Source organism: Halichoerus grypus, chromosome 3 (assembly GCF_964656455.1).
Source record: "Halichoerus grypus chromosome 3, mHalGry1.hap1.1, whole genome shotgun sequence".
NCBI lineage: Eukaryota > Metazoa > Chordata > Mammalia > Carnivora > Phocidae > Halichoerus > Halichoerus grypus.
In genome coordinates this window covers 159,367,955-159,383,674 of record NC_135714.1, presented here as the reverse complement: position 1 = coordinate 159,383,674, position 15,720 = coordinate 159,367,955, and positions in this window count along the sequence as shown.

Here is a 15,720-nt window from a genome sequence, read left to right as displayed (position 1 = left end):
GTGAGAAGTAGGCTTCCCACAGAGTAGGGAGCCTGATGCGGGGCTCGATCCCAGGACCCCGGGATCATGACCTGAGCCGAAGGCAGACGCTTAATGACTGAGCCACCCAGGTGCCCCTACCCTTTCTTTTAATAAAAAAATATAGTCACTGAACAATTGTGGCATGACAGAGAAGATGTAGTAATCCTGGTTCACACATTTTATTCATTTAACAACTATTTATTGAGTGCCTATTATCTGCCAGACACCAGGCTAGTAGGTAAGGGGCACAACAGATAAGAAGATAGACAAAGTCCCAGAAAAACAAATAGAAAAGAAGTAAACAATAAATAAACACGACTTTTAAGGATTGTGATAAGTTTTCTGAAGGAAATAAAGTAGGTAATAAATTTGAGTAACTGGAGTGTCCTCTGTAGAGAGAATGGCCATGAAAGGCCCCTCTCTCAGTTTGGTTACTCTCGAAACATACTCTGGGGTAAGGATTCCAGCACAGTAATTTATTTGGAAGGGAATCCCAGGAATCATGGGAAGAGTGATGGGTAAGTGAGACAAGGAGGGGGAAGAGCAGTTCAAGGGTGCTTTATCAACCACACTGTCACTTGGGCAACTGCAGGTGAATCCTCCTGGGGAACTCTTGGAAGTGGTGTTGAACATGGTCTCTGCGTTATTTCATCTGAGGGAAGCAGGGGCTCTGGTATTTATAAAACATGGTCAGTTGTTGGTTGGGAGTTGCTAGGGGTGGGGGGCATTAAGGAGGGCATTCCTTGGCATTTCCCACCTATTGCACATGTGGCTAGAGAAGACCTTAGGTAAAGAAATGTAGGTGTAAGCAGTTGGGGGTCAGGCCAGCAAGGGGGGAAGGGGTAGAGCAAGGGTGGGGAGCTATAGGTGGGACTGATGTAGTCTGCCGCAGCTTCTAGAAGATGAAGGATGAGAATGATGCCAACATCTGAAGAGCTAGAAGAGATGCATTCCTGGCAGAGGAAACTGTAAATGGAAAAGTCAAGAGGTAGGAAAGGAATGATGTGTTTGAGACTGAAGGATAGGACAATGTAACTATGTATCGATGTGCCCTCATCACTCCTGCTCAGTGGCTTTACACATGCTCGCCCACCCTCTGTCCATTCACTCTCCCCCCATCTTGCTGCTGAGCTTTCTTCCTAGGCCTGCTCTGCCCCAGCTTAAATGTCCCTTCCTCAGAGAGAGGTTTGTGATTCTCCAGGCTGGTGTAAGCTCCCTCCCAGAATAGACTCCCATAACACTAGTGATTTCATTGCAATCAGTATTTAGTGTTTGGTTTTTCCTCATGAATTTCATTAAGCATAATCTTAAGACACTTTGGATCATTTGGGATTTTTATTTTAAAAAATCAGATTTTGGAACCCTACCTCTAGAAGTACTCTATCAGACTCTCTGGGAATGGAGAAGGTGAAATACCATTTTTAGCTAGCTCTCCAGGTGCTGCTTATGCCCTGCAAGTTGGAAAACCTCTGCCCTCGTCAGCAACACCTGGAGTGCTAGGGTCTGTGTATTTCACAGTCCCTGTGCATCACCAGAGCCTATTATGGTACCTGTAGAGGCCAATAAATATTGAAGAAATAAGTTCCTTGATCATGCCACCTAAGTGATAGAGATGAGACAAAGCTTTGGTCTAAGAAATTAAGGTTAAGGAATAAGATCAGGATACATGGGCGCCTGGGTGGCTCAGTTGGTTAGGCGACTGCCTTCGGCTCAGGTCATGATCCTGGAGTCCCTGGATCGAGTCCCGCATCGGGCTCCCTGCTCGCGAGGAGTCTGCTTCTCCCTCTGACCCTCCCCCCTCTCATGTGCTCTCTCTCTCATTCTCTCTCTCAAATAAATAAATAAAATCTTAAAAAAAAAAAAACAGTTTAAAAAAAAAAAGATCAGGATACATGAAAAGAGGGTCAGAGATATTAGTGGTGCTTGATAAAGAAATCAGTGAGGGCTCTTCAGTTCTGAGTGACAGAAACCAAATAGGCTTAACCCAGAGAAGATTTTGTTGGATCACATATCGAAAAATTCAGTGTGTATTTGGCTTTAAGCATAAATGGATTCGTAGGCTCAAAGGATGTCACTATTAGAACTCAGTCATCTACTTTTCTCACTCCAGGTTAAAACTCAATTTCCTATTTGGTACAGATTCTACCTTCTTGATGACAAAATGGTTACCAGAGCCTCTAGGCTTGCATCACTGACCTCAGCAGTCTTAGCAGAAGAGGAATGTATCTTAAGTGTGAACTCAGAAAAAGTCCCAAGATTGAGTCTATCTGACCAATGTGATTATTTGACTATTCCTACATTAGTCATGGAATTGATGAATGGACTTTATTGGCCATACCAGAAACATGTACTCACTCCTTCAATGGTAGAGAGTAGAGATGTTGGAGCCAGATCTACCTGATCTGAATGGATTGAAGGGAAGGGTGGGTTTTCAAAGGAAAATTGAGGATATATCAAATTTCTCTTATTTGAAATTCATCCATCCAACCATTACTTGTTAATGCCCATGCTGTGTGACATTGTTTTATGCACTAAGCATACAGCAGGGAACAAGAAAAATCACAGTCCCTAAGTTGGTGTTCTTATGGAGCTTATAGTCTGTCCACAAAAGCAGACAATTCCATTATAATTACAGTAAAATTGGGTGAGTGTTGTAATAGAGGATTAACGTGGAGTATTTATAGAGAGAGTTTATTTAGGCTACAGAAACAGGGAAGATATCTTGGAAAGAGTGAAATTTGAGCAGACTCCTGGATATTGATTAGGAGTTAGCCAGAATTAATTGAAGAGTGGAAGAGTTCTTAGGCATAGAAATTAGTCCAGAGAAGAGAGATCATAACACATCTGAGGACTCGAAATAAGTGCAATATGAGGGAGAGAATGTCTTCTCTATCGCTGTGGTCTGAACTACCACTAGACAGTTCTCTTGTGGTTCCAGCTTCCCCAGACAGCCTTGGCTTATGGGTTCCGACAATACTATCTCTGCCCTGGATCCCTCCAGCCCTCAAAATAGTATAACTTCTGACTGTGGTTAAATGTCCAGATTGTGGCACCATCCCTCCTTTGGCTTTTCAGCTCTTCCATCACTGTGCAACCAATTTCCCGTATTAAATGCTCTCAGTTTGAAATACCTAGGGTGGCTTCTATTTTCCCTATTGGACTATGGTAGAATTAAAAGCCATGAATAGTTAGCTTGTTTCAGTGTTGATTTGGGAGCAAAAACATTTTTAGAGTGGATTTAAGACAAGACAAAGAATTCTTTCTGTGATTTTGCCTACTTTTGGTTTTTCAAAGTGTTTCCTCATTGATCGCAAGGGTTTGTTAAATGTTGATATCTTAATACTAATCTTTTGTCCATTATACATGTTATAAATATTTTTTCAAGATGTTGACTTTTCATTCTTTGTTCATATTTTTTGATCTTCTAAAATTTTTAAAAGTTTTAAACGTAAATAAACCATGTTATTTTATGTCATCAAATCTAAAAAAAAAAAAAACACTTAGCAGGTTTTTGTTTTTTTCCTTTTTTCGTTCTCTCTCCCTTTATCTCTTTCTTGTTTTCTTTTAAAGTTTAATCTTTGACACATCTAGAATATTTTATGTTAGATGGAGTGAGATGGAGAGTAACCTCCCCCACCAAAGAGTGAATTAAAATTATTTATCATCACTCTATTCTTATTCTACTATTGCACGTTTGGATCTCATGTCTTTATCCAAGTTCCCTAAGGTTGAAGGTCAGCAAGAGAATATTTTATGGAACTGTTTCTATATCTTTAGGAAGACTAGCTGAAGATATTATATATAAATCATATTAGTAGGTATCAATACATTCAGAGAATAAGTATTTTCTTGAATGTAATTAAAAATGTTTACATATGATATTTTCTGGAGATTGACTGGAATGAATTCTTTTCTCAAGATATAGAAACCAGGGCGCCTGGGTGGCTCAGATGGTTAAGCGTCTGCCCTCGGCTCAGGTCATGATCTCAGGGTCCTGGGATCGAGTCCCACATCAGGCTCCCTGCTCCTTGGGAGCCTGCTTCTCCCTCTGCCTCTCTCTCTCTCTCATGAATAAATAAATAAAATCTTTAAAAAAAAAAAGATATAGAACCATATAGCACAGTGTATCATTTGACCAAAAAGTGAACAGATTTAGCTCTATATTATCTGACATCTAAATATTTAAGCCTTTCCCTTTAGAAGCCTAAGAAAAATATTCCTTCTGTTTCTTTAAGAAAGACTTGGTTCAGGTTACTCTTAGTTGTTATGATTAATCTGCAAACATCCCTCAAATGAAATAAATTTAGGGGACACAAATATTAGCAGTAACTAAGTCCTTTAAGATACCAGTTTCACCATAAGGCATGCTCTGAAAGCTTAAAGAGAGGCAATATTTACAAATATATAAGTGAGTAGAAGTTTGTTCAGCTTGCCTTTTATATAAAGATTTCAGTGCTAAAAAGCTCATATGGGATTAATCCATGAATTCGGTATCAGTCAACTCAAATTAACGACTTTAAACATCTAGAACGCATTAATTCACTCAATCAACAAATCAATCAATGACTTTTATACTAAAATTATCAGCCAGGTGCTAGGGATTCAAGAGTGAACAAGATATACATGGTCCTTGCCTTCAAGTAATTTCTGGTCTGGTGGGAGAAACGGCATATTTTCAATGTGATGCGGGCAATTAGTGATTGTTACTTACACACACACACACACACACACACACATACACACACACACACACGGAAAGCACATTTTATTTAGTTTTGATAGGTCAGGGAATTATGTCTCAGAAGAAGCTTGCTTGGAAATCTGAAGGACACAGTAATGATAAGTGGGACATGCACATTCTAAGACAAAAAAACAGCATATATAAAGGCCCCATAAGTAAGCCCCTGGGGTATTAAGAGAAAACTTCAAGTAGTGAGTACATCTTGGAGAGAGAGGATGATGAAGCTGAAGGTAGTGAGTATGGTTTGATGAGAGAGGATGATGAGCATGAAACACTGTAAGTCAAATAAAACATTTATCTTGAGGGCAGTAAGGAGCCACTGAAGGGATATAACCACAGAGGAAGACACAATCAGATTTGATTTTTACAAACCTCATGTGGATTCAGCTGAAGAATGGATTGGAGAGGGAAGGCAAGAAGGAAGACAAGTCAGGAGGCAAAATTAGGATTTTGACATGGCTAAATAAAGGGAAGTAGACACATTCAAAAGAGCTTAAAGGAATAGGATCTACAGGACATGGTGACACAGGATGACTTTATTTTCAGCATTGAGACAATGAGTGAATAATGGTGCAGTTTACTGATGTGGTAACCCCAGAAGAAAATGTGCTCCAGGAAGAAGGTGCTAAGTTTGGGCAGGTTAAATCTAACATGGTGGTGGGACACTCAAGTGGAGCTGTCTAGTAAAGAGTAGGGTGCATGGATCTTGAACTTAAGGATCTAGGTGGAGATTCAGGAGTCAGCAGTGTATGAATGGAGAATGGCATCATGGAAATAATTAAGGTTATTTGTTATTGTACATCTGATTATGTCCACTATGGTGGGCTGGAAAGACCCTGAGCAAATAGAACTAAGCCTTGCCAGTTGTTTGTCTGGTTCTGAAGCACAGCTGGTTTAGTAGCATTACCACCTGAACAATTTCACCTGTGAATTTTTAACAGACGAGTGCAAAGCTGCAATCCTTTTAATTCATGGCACATTTGCAAAAATATAAATTTAAATATTAAGGAAAGAAAAAAAATTTAAAAAGTCTGTTTTGTCCAGTGACGTTCCCCAAAACTAGAAGACCACCTGGCATATAGAAGGCCCTTAATGACTATTTCATGACTAAATGAATGTTTCCAATTTCTATCCGAAGAAATATAGTATTCTATTAGCACAGAATGTTCTCCAGCCTTTTAATGTTATTAAAATCCAGTAAAAGACTCATTGAGTGTTTCTTTTATTATAATTTAAAAATGTCTAAAATTTATATCTAAAAAGTTGAATTTTAATAAGAAGTTTCAGAGCCTAAGTTGCAGAGCTGATTCTTGTATCAAATCTTGTTCGCACTGCTCCCCAGCATCCCTTCCGAGATTCTAAGATCTAGCGAAGGGGGAAAACAGATCATGTTGTTTTCCCACAAACTCATTCTGAGTTTCCGCTCTGTTTTCCCACCTAGCCAGTCCTCCAGATTCCATCCTTTGTAATCTCTGCTTCCACCTCTCCTTTTCCATAGTCAGGGAAAATAGTTCTTTACCATATAAACTTTAGATTAGGACTTGTATACGAGTTAGGCCAGTTAAAATGTTTCCCAAACCTGTTATAACCTCCTGCCCTTTGTTTGAAAAGAGAGAAACAAGGACTTTACTTTTTGACCTTTGAGCATTCATGAGGGAGACAGAGGAGCCAGGCAGCGAGGAGGCCTGGCAGAGCCTCGCCGGTAAACTGCTGTCATAGTTTGAGCCTCTAAAAGGGCAAGCCTGTTGCTAAGGAAACTGCTGCTCAAGGAGGGCTAAACACACAGTGAAATCGCAGGGAAAGAAAGGCACAAACAAGTCAGATGCTTGGGGGGGCGGAGGGGGGGAGGTGGCACGGAGCCACCGCAGAACTTCTAAACCTTTATCGCTGGGAGCACATCAAAAGCTGGCTGGGGGGTGGGGGGGGGGCTTCAAGCATCCATCGCCCTTCCTAGAAAATTACTAGCTGGAGTTTAAAGGGATCCTAGACTCTCCCGTGAATTTAATGTTGCCCAGCACACAAGCAGGAAGACAAAGCGGCTGTTAATTTTCCATTTAATCTTCAGGAAGTTTATGGCAGTTTTTTCAAGTTTAATCACCTTCATTTGTAAGATGCAGTATCATCAGAAGAGTTTCAGAGTGCTCAAAAGCATCTTTTGATTTATTTTGCAGCCGGCGCTCACTGTTAATGGGATAAAATAACTATGGATGTAGTCATTTTGGAAATTGTGTGATATGCTTTTTTAAAGATCGCATAAATCTCCACCTTCCGTAGAAATAGTTATGTTTTTACTTAGAGAATGATGTTTGACACTTATTTTCTGTTACTCATTTCTAACACAATGAGTCTTGAATTACTTAAGTGAATAAATCAGCTAAATTATGAAATATTGGAAAGATTATTTTTAACTTTCTAGTAAAAAAGTAAGGAATATAACTTCAAAGGCATTTCCTATTGTTATAAAATAAGTCTCCTTTTTAACCAATGAAAAGTTGAATTTTTTATATACAATGATTTGGCACAACATCTAAGATGGACAATCTTTGGTCTTTCCATTGCCCTTGCTTGTAAAAAGATTTGCTTGCATCAATAAACATTTCCTTCCCTTCCAACCTTTCCTCTCCCAGAATAAAATAAGTCATCAGTTCAGAGATAGGCTATCTAGATTGCTACATTATTGAAGCTAGATTGTTGCTTAGAGATCCATGTAATCCAAACTTTTCCTTTAACGTGTGACTATATCTAAATGCAACTTTTGTTTCTTGTTTCTGGGGCCACTTTCAAGCACATTTATGAATAGGTGTCCACAAAATCCCACATTGTGTTTACCATCATATGTATAGATGATTCATGGGCAGAGTGTGTATGTGTATAGGAGAATGAATGAGAAATCAAAGCTATGAATCTAGTTTTGCTGGAACCCAGATTCCAACAAGGTTACTTGGAAGGAAGCCAGCTCACCAACAAGTGTTTGAAATCCATAGGTGTTTACTTCAAGAGACATGCAAGTAAACCTCAAGTGTGCACTTTGATGAACTCAACGTATCAGATACTAAATCCTTGTCCTAATCTGCCTTGACCAGACTTCATTGTCCATAAGGTCAGTATTCGACTTCACTACATAGATGAAATATATTTTATGGGAAAAGGATGTCTGTTTTCTTTTAAATTGATGCTAAATTTCTAAGTCAATATTTTCTTAGAGATATTTTGAAAGAAGCTCTTGAATTCTTAGTGATATTACTAAGCTGTCTTAAGAAAATCAAAACAGACAAAATCCTAAATAGTTTTAGCCAATTTAAGTTAATTGTGAAAATGGTAAGTTAATTGTGAAAATGGTAAGAATGACTTAAAAGAAAAAGACAGAATAAAGAGTGATTTTAAAAAAGGTGGAGTTAGAACTTGTAGATTAATTAAGAGAGTGAAAGGCAGATTGAAGTGGTTCATTTATTCTTTAAAAGATTTTATTATTTATTTATTTATTTATTTATTTATTTATTTATTTATTTTTGAGAGGGAGCGAGAGAGAGAAAGAGAGAGAGAGAAGGGAGGGGCAGAGGGAGAGGGAGAGAGAAAATCTCAAGCAGGCTCCAAGCCCAGCATAGAGACGATGCAGCTCCATCTCACGACCCTGAAATCATGACCTGAGCTGAAATCAAGAATCTGACGCTTAACCGACTGAGCCACCCAGGTGCCCCTTATTTTTTTCATTCTTTTATCCATCATCAAATAATTACTAGGACCTAACTGAATTCCAGGCACTGTGTTAGGTACTATGTGGAAATATGATATTACTAAAATATAGTTTCTTTCTTGAAATAGGTCACACTTTACTATGTGAAATATAGACAGAATTTATTCTGGTAATAACATAACATTCTATGGGACTTATTTTCTACTTTATAACATTTAAATACAGAGAAGTATTAGAAATCATCTGTCATAATTCATTTAAGGAAAGATTAAGATAATATTTGTTGATTAAAATGAAAATCAGTTTTCCAGTTCTCCTTCCTTGGTCAATTATGGATTTAAAACATAAGCAGCAACAAAAATATATGTTAACAAGGTTTTAGAGTATACAAAATACCACCACACCCATTATCCTGCCTGATTTGCACAATGTCAGTGTAGGATTTATTATGTCATTGCATAGACACAGAAATTGAGACAAAGAAAGTGAGTGATTTTCTTAAAGTCATTTGGTCAGTAAGAACTAGCTGTAGAGTCTCTTTGGATCATAAATGCTCTTCTTTCTGTAATAGCCACTGCCTTCTGGAGCTATGTGTGCAATTTATTTTTCTAAAGAATATTTATTCTGCTTCTAAAAAGTATTACATTGTGTACATTTTAGAGTGAAAATAAGAAGTATTATTTTATTATTATTATTATTATTTTTTTTTTTTTATTTATTTGAGAGAGACAGAATGAGAGAGAGCAAGCACATGAGAGGGGGGAGGGTCAGAGGGAGAAGCAGACTCCCTGCCGAGCAGGGAGCCCGATGCGGGACTCGATCCAGGGACTCCAGGATCATGACCTGAGCCGAAGGCAGTCGCTTAACCAACTGAGCCACCCAGGCGCCCAAGAAGTATTATTTTATTATTGACTTTTTTTTATTACGTTATTTTGATCACCATATATTACATCCTTAGTTTTTGATGTAGTGTTCCATGATTCATTGTTTGCGTATAACACCCAGTGCTCCATGCAGAACGTGCCCTCCTTAGTACCCATCACAGTATATAAAGTACACAAACCTAAGTGTACAGATCAATGACATTTTAAGTATATCTTGTAACCATCATCCAAATTAAAGTACAGAATACTTCCACAGTCCAGAAAGTTCCATCATATACCAAGTGAGGTGATAACCCCTTTTTTCTGCCCACTCCAATCCTTACGGAGTACTTCCATATTATAAGCCTTAGCTTTCATTAAAATTTTGACAATACTTATCTGTTGAATTCATGGAACTAGTGCCTTTCATACTTGATTGGTTGGCTTTATAATAAATTTTGTTAATATGTAATTACATACTAAAAATGGGTATACTTTATAAAGTTTGATACATGTAACCACCACCACCATCAAAGTACAGAACATTTCCCACATGCCAAAAGGAGTCCTTGTGCCTATTCCCAGAAAGTTCTTTGACATCTCTGGCTTCAAGCAACCAATAATCCAGTTTCTACCAATATTGATCTGATTTGTTGTTCTAAGAGATTAATATAAATGGAATAATACTCTTTTGTGTCTGGTTTGGTTACATATCACTGCTTAGTTGGATTCCATTGTATAGATATATCAACATTTGTCCATTCATCTATCCATGGATATTGGTGCTATTCCAGTTTTGGGCCATTTTAAATAAAGCTATGATGGATAGCCATGTATAAGTCTTTGTGTGGATATGTGTTTTCATTATTCTTGGGCAATTACCTAGGAGTAGACATGTTGGGTCATATGGAAGTGTATGTTGAACTTTATAAGAGATTGCCAACCACTGTTTCCCAAAGTGGTTATACTTTTACTATCTTATCAGCAATGAATGAACGTTTTAGTTACTTCATATTCTCACAAATGCTTAGTTTTGTTACTTGCAAAAAAAAAAAATTTAGCCATTCTAATGGATGTCTTATATCACATTATGGTTTCAACTTAAATGTCCTTGATGTCTAATAATTTTTGTGTGATTATTGGCAATTTATATACCTTCTTTTGTAAACTATCTGTTCAAATCTTTGCCCATTTAAAAAATTGGGGCTTTATTTTCTTTTTATTGAGCTGTAAGAGCTTTTTCTATTTCTGGATAAATTTTTTTTCATTTTTGTCAGATATATGCACTGCCAAATTTTTATACCAATCTCTGGTTTGTTTTATTTTCTTAACAATATGTTTGAAAGTGCAGATATTTTAAATTTTGATAAATTCATTTAATCATTTTTTTCATTTGAAATGTGGCCTTTTCATACCTTATATAAAAATCTTCGTCTAGTTCTAGTGTTGCAAAGATTTTCATCTATATTTTCTCTTAGAAGTTAGCATTTACATATAACCCTATGATCCATTTCAAGCTAATTTCTAGATATGGAGTAAAGGAAGGGTCAAAGATTTTCCATGCATTTTGTTTTCATTTACATATTCCTTTGTTCCAGCATCCATTTGTTAAAAAATACTTTTCTTTCCATGTTGAATTGGCTTTTTTGCAACAAATAAAGTGGTCATATATACATGGATCTATATCTGCACCACCTAACCTATTTCCTTGATTTAAGCATCTATCCTTTTCTATTATCACATTGTCTTCATCACCTAACTTTATAGTAAGTCTTAAAATCAGGTAGCATGAGTCTTCCTTCTTTGTTCTTTTTTCAAAATTGATTTATACATTCTAAGTTCTTTACATTTCCAAGTAAATCTTAGAATCTATTCATCACTACAAAAAATTTGCAGGAATTTTGATTGAGATTATTAATTTGGATAGATTTGCATCTTAAAGATACTGTGTTTTATGAACCATGGGCATAGTGTATCTCCTTTTATTTAGATCTTTAATTTCTCTCATAAACATTTTATAATTTTTAGTATATAGGTTTTTATGCTTATTTTGTTAAATTTATCACTGTTTCATAATTTTCATGCTGTTGTAAATGGTATTGTTTTAACTTTCAATTTCCAGTTGTTCATTGTGGGCTTATAAATACAACTGAATTTTTGGGGCGCCTGGGTGGCTCAGTTGGTTAAGCGACTGCCTTTGGCTCAGGTCATGATCTCAGGGTCCTGGGATTGAGCCCCGCATCTGCCTCCCTGCTTGGCGGGAAGCTTGCTTCTCCCTTTCCCACTCCCCCTGCTTGTGTTCCCTCTCTCGCTGTCTCTCTCTTGGGTCAAATAAATAAATAAAATTAAAAAAAAAAAAGTACAACTGAATTTTCATTGATCTTACATCCTGGGATCTTGCTAAATTCATTTATTAGTTCTAGTAGATTTTTTAGAATAGATTCTTTAGGATTTCCTATGCATACAATTATGTCTTTCACAAATAAAGACACTTCGCTTCTTTCTTTGACATCTGTATGCTCTCACATAGTTTTTCTTGCCTTATTGCAAGGCTCAGACTCTAGTTAATTACTAAATAATAATAGCAAGAGCGACCATTCCTCCTTTATTTCTGATTTTAGGAGGAAATCAGTATTTTACTATTAAGTTTGCTGTTGTTTTGCATATGTCCTTTATCAGGGTGAGCAAGTTCACTTTTATTGCTATATTGCTGAGAATTTTAGCCATGAATGGTTGTTGAATTTTATCGTATACTTTTTCTGATTTAAGAATGGTTTATATATGATTACATATGTATTATAATTCTAGCTGATGAATTATAATGATTAAGCATTGAATGTTAAACCAACTTTGCATTCCTTAACAGGCCTCACCTGCTCATGTTGTATTACCTTTCTGTTTATGGCTTTAGTTTGCTAATGTTTTGACAAAGATTTTTATGTTTATGTTTACAAGTGATATTATTAGTCTGTTGTTTTCTTTTTCTTAGATTGTCTATTGTTTTATCTGGTTTGTTTTATTTTAATTAATTAATTAATTGAAATAATATTCATGTATTATAAAACTGAAAGAAAGAAGTCGAACATGTAGAAAACTCCAAGTGTAGGAGAAGAAATCTTATATCTACCATTAATGCCACATCCTATTTTGCCTTCTCATTATATACATTATAAATTTAAGCTAACAATACCTATAAACAGACCTGTCTGTGAAGGTCCTTAACATTTCACTTAAAACCCACATTTCAGAAAATGTTGATAAACATTTAGCCCATTAAGAGCATCTTCCAACTATGAAAGCTGCCTGCTATCCTTTTATTTATTTATTTAAATTTAAACCCAATTAATTAACATATAATGTATTATTAGTTTCAGAGGCAGAGTTCAGTGACTCATCAGTCTTATATAACACTCACTGCTCATTTCATCACATGCCCTCCTTAATGCCCATCACTCAGTTACCTCATTTCCCCATCCCTCTCCCCTCCAGCAATCCTGTTTGTTTCCTGTGATTAAGAGTCTTTTATGGTTTGTCTCCTTCTCTGATTTTGTTTTGTTTTATTTTTCGTCCCTTCCCCTATGATCCTGTGTTTTGTTTCTTAAATTCCACATATGAGTGCAATCATAAGATAATTATCTTTCTCTGATTGGCTTATTTTGCTTAGCATAATACCCTCTAGTTTCATGTTTGATTTTATTAAATTAGGGTAATACTCTTCATAAAATAATTGGGGAATGTTTCCTTCTCCACTATTTTCTTAAAGAGTTTGTGTAGGAATGAATTGGTATTATTTTTTCCCCTCAAATCTTTGAACACAATTCAATAGTGAAGATATTTATTATAGAAAGTTTCAAATTAAAAGTTCAAATTAATTAATAAATATAAGACTCTTCATATTTTCTATTTCTTGTCTTGGGATTTTCCCATTTTATCTTACTCAATTAAATAGCGAAAAGTTATTCTTAATATTAACTTTATCATCTTATGTAGGATATAAGTTCAGTAGTGATTCCCTTTCTTTTATTTCTGGTATTCCTAATTCATGACATATCTTTTTTTTTTTTTAACTTTCAATCAATGTAGAAGTTTATCAATTTTACTGATGTTTTCAAAGAACTGGTTTTTTATTTCATTGATTTTCTCTATTTTTTCTGTTTTTAATTTAATTGGTCTCTGCTCTAATTTTCTTATTTGTATTATTCTGCTTGCTTTAGCTTGTATTGCTCTTCTTTTTCTTGTTTCCTATGGTGGAGCTTATTTCATTTATTTTAGATTTTTCTTCATGTCTAATATATACATTCAATGATATAAATTTCTCTCTAAGCACTGCTTCACTGCATCACATGTTTTGATATGTTGTATTTTAACTTTGTTCTAAAATTTTAAATTTTCTCTTGAGATTTATTTCACACAACTGGTTTAATTTCCAAATATCTGGGGATTTTCCAGCTATCTTTTTGTTATCGATTTCTACTTTTATCCCACTGTAGTCTGAGAACATAGTCTGTATGATTTTGTTTTATTTATTCTGTTTTAAATTTTGTGAAGGTATGTTTCCTGGTCCAGAATGTGGTCTGTCTTGTGCAGTGAAGCTTAATAAAAATGCGTATTCTATTGTTGGATAGAATATTCTACAAATGTCAAATTAGATCAAGTTGATTGATAGGTCTTTCCATTCTATTGGTTTTTGCCTATTGTATTATGATGCTAAGTTGTTAGTGTTAGGTGCTCACATATTTAGGATTGTTATAATGTCTTTGAAAATTGACCTTTTTATCATTATATAATTTCTGTCTGTCTCTGACAGTCCTACTTGTGGTGAAGTATGCTTTGTCTAAAATTAATACAGCTACCCCAGATTTCTTTTCACTACTGTTACTTGGTATATCTCTCTCAATCCCTTTACCTTTAACTTATCTGAGTTTTTATATCTAAAAAGTATTTTTATAGACAATAAATAGTTGAGTCTTCTTTTTTAATCCACTCTGACAGTCTCTGTATTTTAATTGATGTATTTTAATTATTCACATTCATGTAGTTTACTTAATATTTACCATGTTTGTAATGTTTCTATTTACTTCATTTGTTCCTTCTTTGTTCCTGTTTCTTTCTGCTTTCTCTGCTACTAATTGAATACTTTATATGATTTAATTTTATCTCTTTTCTTAGTATATCATTTATACTTCTTAAAAAAATTTTTTACCGATACCCTAGGGATATTTTTCCTCTAGATTTTACAATCTGTATTTTTAACTAATCTAACTTCTCTTTTAGAAAATACTATACTGCTTCATGTGTAGTATAGGTACCTTATAACAGAGTAGTCACAATTCCTTCCATCTTCTATGATATTACTGGTCATTTATTTCATCTATCTATCTATCATCTCTGTATGTTATAATCACCCAATGTATTATTATAATTATTGATTTATTATTTTTTGAGATATAATTTATATATAACATTGTGTAAGTTTAAGGTGTGCAAGTTATTAATTTGATACATTTATATATTGCAATATGATTACCGTCATAGCTTTAGATAACACCTCTGTTATATCACATAAAAATCATTTCTTTATTGTGGTGAAAATATTTAAGAAATATTTTCTTAGCAATTTTGAAGTAAATAATACAATGTTTTCAACTATAATTACTATGCTGTACATTAGATCTCCAAAATTTATTCATCTTCTAGTTGTAAATTTGTCTCCTTTAACAAAATCTCCCCAATTCTCCCCACCTCTCAGCCCCCAGTAACCATCATTCTACTCTCTGCTTTTGTGAGTTTGGCTTTTTTAGATTCCACATATAAGTGATACAATATGTTTTTTTTCTGTGTGGCTTATCTCACTGAGTTTAATGACCTCAAATTTTATCCGTGTTGTTGCAAATGGCAAGATTTCCTTTTTGTCCTCATGGCTGAATAATATTCCATTGTGTATGGGTGCATATGTGTATGTGTGTGTGTATACATATATATCTTCTTTATTTATCTGTTCATTTATCTGAGCACATATATATATGTATATCATATATATCTTAGCTATTGTGAATAATCTGTAATAAACATGGGAGTGCAGATTTTTTTTTTCTTTTGATATCCTGGTTTCATTTTCTTTGGATATATACATGGAAGTGGGATTGCTCGATCATATGGTAGTTGTTTTTAATTTTTTGAGGAACCTCCATATTATTTTCCATAGTGGCTGAACTAATTTACATTCCCAAAAACAGTGCACAGAGGTTCCTTTTTCTCTATAACCTCACCAACACTTGTCATCTCTTGTCTCTTGATGATAGCCATTTTAACAGGTGTGAGGTGATATTTTGTGGTGATTTTGATTTACATTTCCCTTATGATTAGTGATGTTGACCATCTTTTCATGTATTTGTTGGCCA